Consider the following 5,486-nt stretch of genomic DNA (forward strand, 5'->3'; position numbering starts at 1 on the left):
GCGGTATTGGGGTGGGAGTTACCCGATTTTCCAGTTGTTGTGTGTCTCAGTTCCCCCGGCTAGGAAAAGGGATACCCTTCCCCCTTGCGCTTCCCAGGTGAGGCAATGCCTCACTCTGCTTCAGCTCTAGCTGGTCGGGCTGCAGCAACTGACCAGCACCGATTGTCCGGCACTCCCTAGTGAGATGACCCCAGTACTTCAGTTGAAGATGCAGAAATCACCGGGCTTCTGTGTCGCTCGCACTGGGAGTTGGAGACTGGAGCTGTTCCTATTCGGCCATCTTGCTCCGCCCCCAACTTCTTGATTTTTTTAAGTAACATTTTTATATTGCTTTGGTTTATAATGTTTACATTTTATTTTGTAACTTCATGCTTGTTTAATCTTAATTCTACATTTGAGTCAATTTGAAGATCATTGCCAGTACTTTAGCCACATTTTCTCTACTCATCTCTTGGCTAGTGAAGTTCTTCTTGAAATTTATTTCAGAGGATTTGGATAAACTATATTCCTAAACTTTTGCATGTTTAAAAATAGCTATTCTTGTATTTGAATGTTTAGCTGGATTTTTCCCTATAATCTTGTATGCATGTCTCCATTGTCTTCTAGAGTTGAGCACTGCTGTGGAGAAATCCAAAGCAAAGCTAGCTTATTTTTTAACCCTTTAGGTGACATTCTTAGGCCTGGCTTCTCACAAGATTATCTTTTTGATCATTTAAGTTTAAATAGTTTACTTAGAATAGTGAGTGGGATTTAACTGTCACTCTGTAAATATTAGCTATGCACCTTGACTATTTTCTTTTAAAAATTTGAAATGAGTGTATAATAGTTGTACATATTTATGGGTACGTGTGATATTTTGATAGAAGCATACAATGTGTAATGATCATATCAGGGTAATTGGGCTATTCATCACCTCAAGCATTTATTTTTTCTGCTAGTAACATCCTAATTCAATTCTCTTAGTTATTTTGAAGTATGCAACAAATTATTATTCACTATAGTCATCCTGTTGGAGGCTGAGAAGGGGGAGTGAGTGGGGGGTGTAAAGAAGGATAGTTAATAGGTACGAAACATAGATAGAAGAAATGCTTCTACCTTTTGTTGTATAAAGAGTCTTGTTTTAAGTTCTCTTATTTAATAAAGAACTCCTTGTTTCATGGTAAAAAAAAAATTGTGCATGTGTATGCGTGTGTTCCTCACTTGTTTTCTGTCAGCTCTTTTTCTTGAAGTATTATGTAGATTCTAAGCTGATCCTGTTTGTGAAAACTACTGATTTCTAAATGAGGGAAATTCTTCCTGGACAGGCTATTTTAAACTAAATGTGGGAGAAGAGCCAGGGGACTGAGCTAAGGTAGCAGTAGGTTGAGAAATCTTAGTCTTCTAAACCTCTCTCCTTAGTCCAAGTTCATAGGCCAGCGTGCTATCTCTGGGATGGTGTGATTTCTCCCCAGCTTACAGTGAAGTCTTGTATCATATAGGACATGTAAAGTGTGTGTGTTTGTGTGTGCGTGTGTACGATTTAGATTTCCATTTCCTCCATATCCTTGACTCTCTTAAGCACTGTTAAGTCTACTTTTTCCAGTTTATTTACTGTTTTCTTTCTTTCACCTGCTCACTTTGCATGTCTTTCTGTAGTCTAATTGCTTTTCTTTGTTTTGCTTTTTTCCTTTTAATTGGGTGCACAATTCCATTTCTTATTATCATTCATCTTTGAAGAAAAATAGTCTGCTCATAACTAGCTATGACCTCAAGAATTTGGAGGAAAGGAACCTAGAGGGTGAACTGAGGTATCAGACAGTTTCAACTCAGAGGATTAAGTTGAGATAAGAGTAGTTTCAGAAATCTTAGCGTTTATGGAAACTCAAAGTCTCAAATGTTTCTTCCCCATGTTTTCAGTGTTCTCTGTACCCTCCTTGGGTGAGCAAGTGGCTTGCATTTTAATAGTGATTTTTGCATGTGATGATGTTTCCTTTATTTCTTCCTTTGTTTTTTAAAAATTCGTATTTCTCTTTGAAAAGGCACTTTAACTTAGTGGTTATGAACGCAAACTTTGGAGGAACTTTGTCTAGGTATGACTTTAGGTTCTGTCATTCACAAGCTGTGCCCTTGGGCAAGTCACTTAACCCCTAAGTGCCTCAGTTTCCTCACCAGCAACATGGGGATGGTGATAATAATAGTACCTACCTCCTAAGGATATCAGGATTAAATTAAAATGTATAAGGAATTTTGAATAGTACTGGCAAAGAGCAAACACTAGATGTTTCTAAAAATAAAGCCATCTGTGATCACCTGCTATAAAATCTGATGGCTTCTTTTTATCTGTTTTCCATGAAATCACGATGGCAGACTTCTTGCACAAATGTCATGCCGTGCCATTTCTCACCCAGCACCACATCCCCTGTGGCCAGCAGGTTGAAGCAGGCTTCCTGAATATTTCTGAGCAAACTATGAATTTGCTGTTCCAACTGAGGGATCACTGATTGAGCTCTTCAGGACCATATGCTGATTTTGGGGAACTTGTTCTACTGCATACAATCTGTCATGTGGTGTCTCTCCTCCCAACCTCTTTCAATTCAGTTCAGAATCTTCTGTCTTTGGCAGCTGTTTTTCATAGTTTTTGGTTTGGGTTTGGGATTGGGATTATTTTCCAGTTTCATTGGAGATGAAGTTTTTGTCTGTTTTTATCATTCTGCTTATTTAGGTTGGTTTCAGGGAGGGGAATAGATCTTTACTAAGTAGAACTAGAAGTTGAGTCAATTTGACTCAAATCAGTTTTATTAAATCAGATTTTAAATTGCTATTCAGAAAGTATAAAACCGGCATTTATTTTCTATAAATTAATCACTTGTTCTTTACAACTCAGAGACATGTTTCATTCTAGGTCTCTACATTTTAAAACAGTAACTGAAACTTTTATTTAAAAAATTCATTCAGTTACAAATCAAATACAGTCAGTCCTCTGTATTGGTGGATTCTGTATCTGTGGATTCAACCAACCATGGGTGAAAAATATTAGGAAAAAAACAGATGGTTGCATCTATACTAAACATGTACAGACTTTTTTTCTTGCCATTATTATCTCAACATACAGTATACCATTATTTACACAGCATTTACATTTTACTAAGTATTGTAAGTTATCTAGAGATTTATCTAGAGACGATTTAGAGTATACGCAAGGATGTGCATAGGTTATGGGCAAATACTATGCCATTTTATATCATGGACTTAAGTGTCTATGGGTTTTGGTAACCAAGGAGGGTCCTGGAACCAGTTCTCCATCGATACTAACGGGCGACTAATACAGAAAAGCCTAAATAGCTCTCTGTCCTTCCCCTATTTTCCATTTCTTCAGTTCCACTTCTCAAGAGCAATTATTTTTCACCTGTTTCTCTTTCGAGTTCTGGCAGCTAGCTCGATATATTTAAATCACCAAAAATATATATAAACATCTTTTTTTGTTTAATTTTACAACACATCAAAAACAAAACAAAACAAAACAAAACAAAACAAAAAAAACAAATTGGCCTGTTGGGACATGCTCCGTGTGTACTGTCATGATTCCCTTGACAGAGTTGCACTATCTGAATTTTACATGGAACTTCATTACCCTAGTCTCAATAAGGAATCTTTATGGTTTGCTGTTAGTAGATGTTTCTATTTACTATCACAGAACCAATTCACTGAATCTCAGGTAAATGGGGGCAGTTTTTCCTGAAGACTGCCAGAGTAGTCTGCAAAAGTTTTGTTTCTGTTGTCAGTCTCCTTATGTTTAAGTCAGACATTGCTTCCCTGACCAGATTTGCTCAGTGTTTTCTTGAAAACACTTTAATTCAATCTTAGATTTTTTTTTAACCCAGTCCTTTTATTAGTCATTTGGTAGCTTTTCCTAATACAGGTTCAAGATGTTTTACCCACAATTTCAAAATTAAAGAGCTATGAAAACCACAATTTTGTTTTTGTTTTTTGGTAACTCATTTGGTGGCAAAGCCTGGCTTGAACTGATTTGAGGGAATATTTATCCCCGCAAGTGTCTAATTATGAGCTACTGACCCACATCCCATCGGAACTATTACATAATTTAATGTACATACATACTCTATTGCCTTTCTAAAATCTGAAGAGTTCTGAAACATTTCTGGCCCAGAAAACTTTGAATAAGGCATTGTTGATCTGTATCATGAGAGTAGAACGTTACTCGTACTGCAATTAGATAGGTGAACCCTGTTCTCTAAATACTATCTTAAGCCAACAGTGCTGTTTGTATTTGCATCCACTACTGTCCAGTCATAAAAAATTCCAGTTATTTAAAAAGATAATTTAAGACCTTGGCTAAATGGTTGCTTGAGAATAAAAAGGCAAAGGACATTGCACTTACATAGAAGTAGTAATGGCAGGAAGAGCTACCACTCCAGGGCTGGAAGAACAAAGGGAAGAGTTTGGAATTATTAGAACCCAGCAAAATCGAGACTCTGAAGGGCTGGGATTGAGCTTCTGAGGAGGTGGCTCTGCCTGGCTAGAGCTGGTATGTCTGAGGTGGTACAATGAGGTTGGTTCTCAGAATGTCAGAAAATGACAAGAGTCCAACCAACTACCACTGACAGATAAAGAGCAAGTGTTGGGGCCCTGCTGACAGGAAGAAAACAGTCCTTTCTTCCTCCTAGCCTGCCAGTCTTCCTCTAGTGCCCGCCATTAACACAGGCTATCAAAGAGCTGGCTGCCAAAGGAGGAATAGTTTACAGATTTTTAGTGCCAGGATTCCAAGGCAGAGTGTAGAAGGATGGGTGTAGAGCTGAGAGGCAATAGCTTAAAAATGGGCACAGTCCAGGCTGGGTGCCGTGGCTCCTGCCTGTAATCCTAGCACTTTGGGAGGCCGAGGCTGGCAGATCACTTATGGTCAGGAGTTCGAGACCAGCCTGGCCAACACAGTAAAACCTGTCTCTACTAAAAAATACAAAAATTAGCTGGGTGTGGTGGTGGGCACCTGTAATTCCAGCTACTTGGGAGGCTGAGGCACAGAAATCACTTGAACCTGGGAAGTGTAGGGGTTGTGGTGAGCTGAGATCACGCCACTGTACTCCAGGCTGGGTGACAGAGTGAGACTCGATCTCAAAAGAAAAAAAAGGGCACAGTCCAAATTTTAGGCTATTCAGTATCCATATACATCTGTCTAAACATGTGAATTTTCTGACAGCAGCAATAACAAATATATCCAAGTATCCCTCATATAAAATGTGTTTTCATTCTCGCCACAAAAGGGGAGATATAAATTCACTATAGTCAAATTAAATCATATCTTAACATATTTAATATTTAATATGGGTGACAATCATGGTATGTACCTCTTGGTAATATTAATTACTCCTTACATTCATTTCCTTTCCTTTACAAATATTTTATAATTTAATGACTAAATTATAAATTTAATCACTACCAATATTTTTTCACCATAATTAGGGAAAAACAAGGAAAGAAAAAAATTTGTT

This window comes from Rhinopithecus bieti, unplaced genomic scaffold (genome assembly GCF_001698545.2).
Source record: "Rhinopithecus bieti isolate Rb0 unplaced genomic scaffold, ASM169854v2 scaffold_4600, whole genome shotgun sequence".
In the NCBI taxonomy this organism is placed as follows: domain Eukaryota; kingdom Metazoa; phylum Chordata; class Mammalia; order Primates; family Cercopithecidae; genus Rhinopithecus; species Rhinopithecus bieti.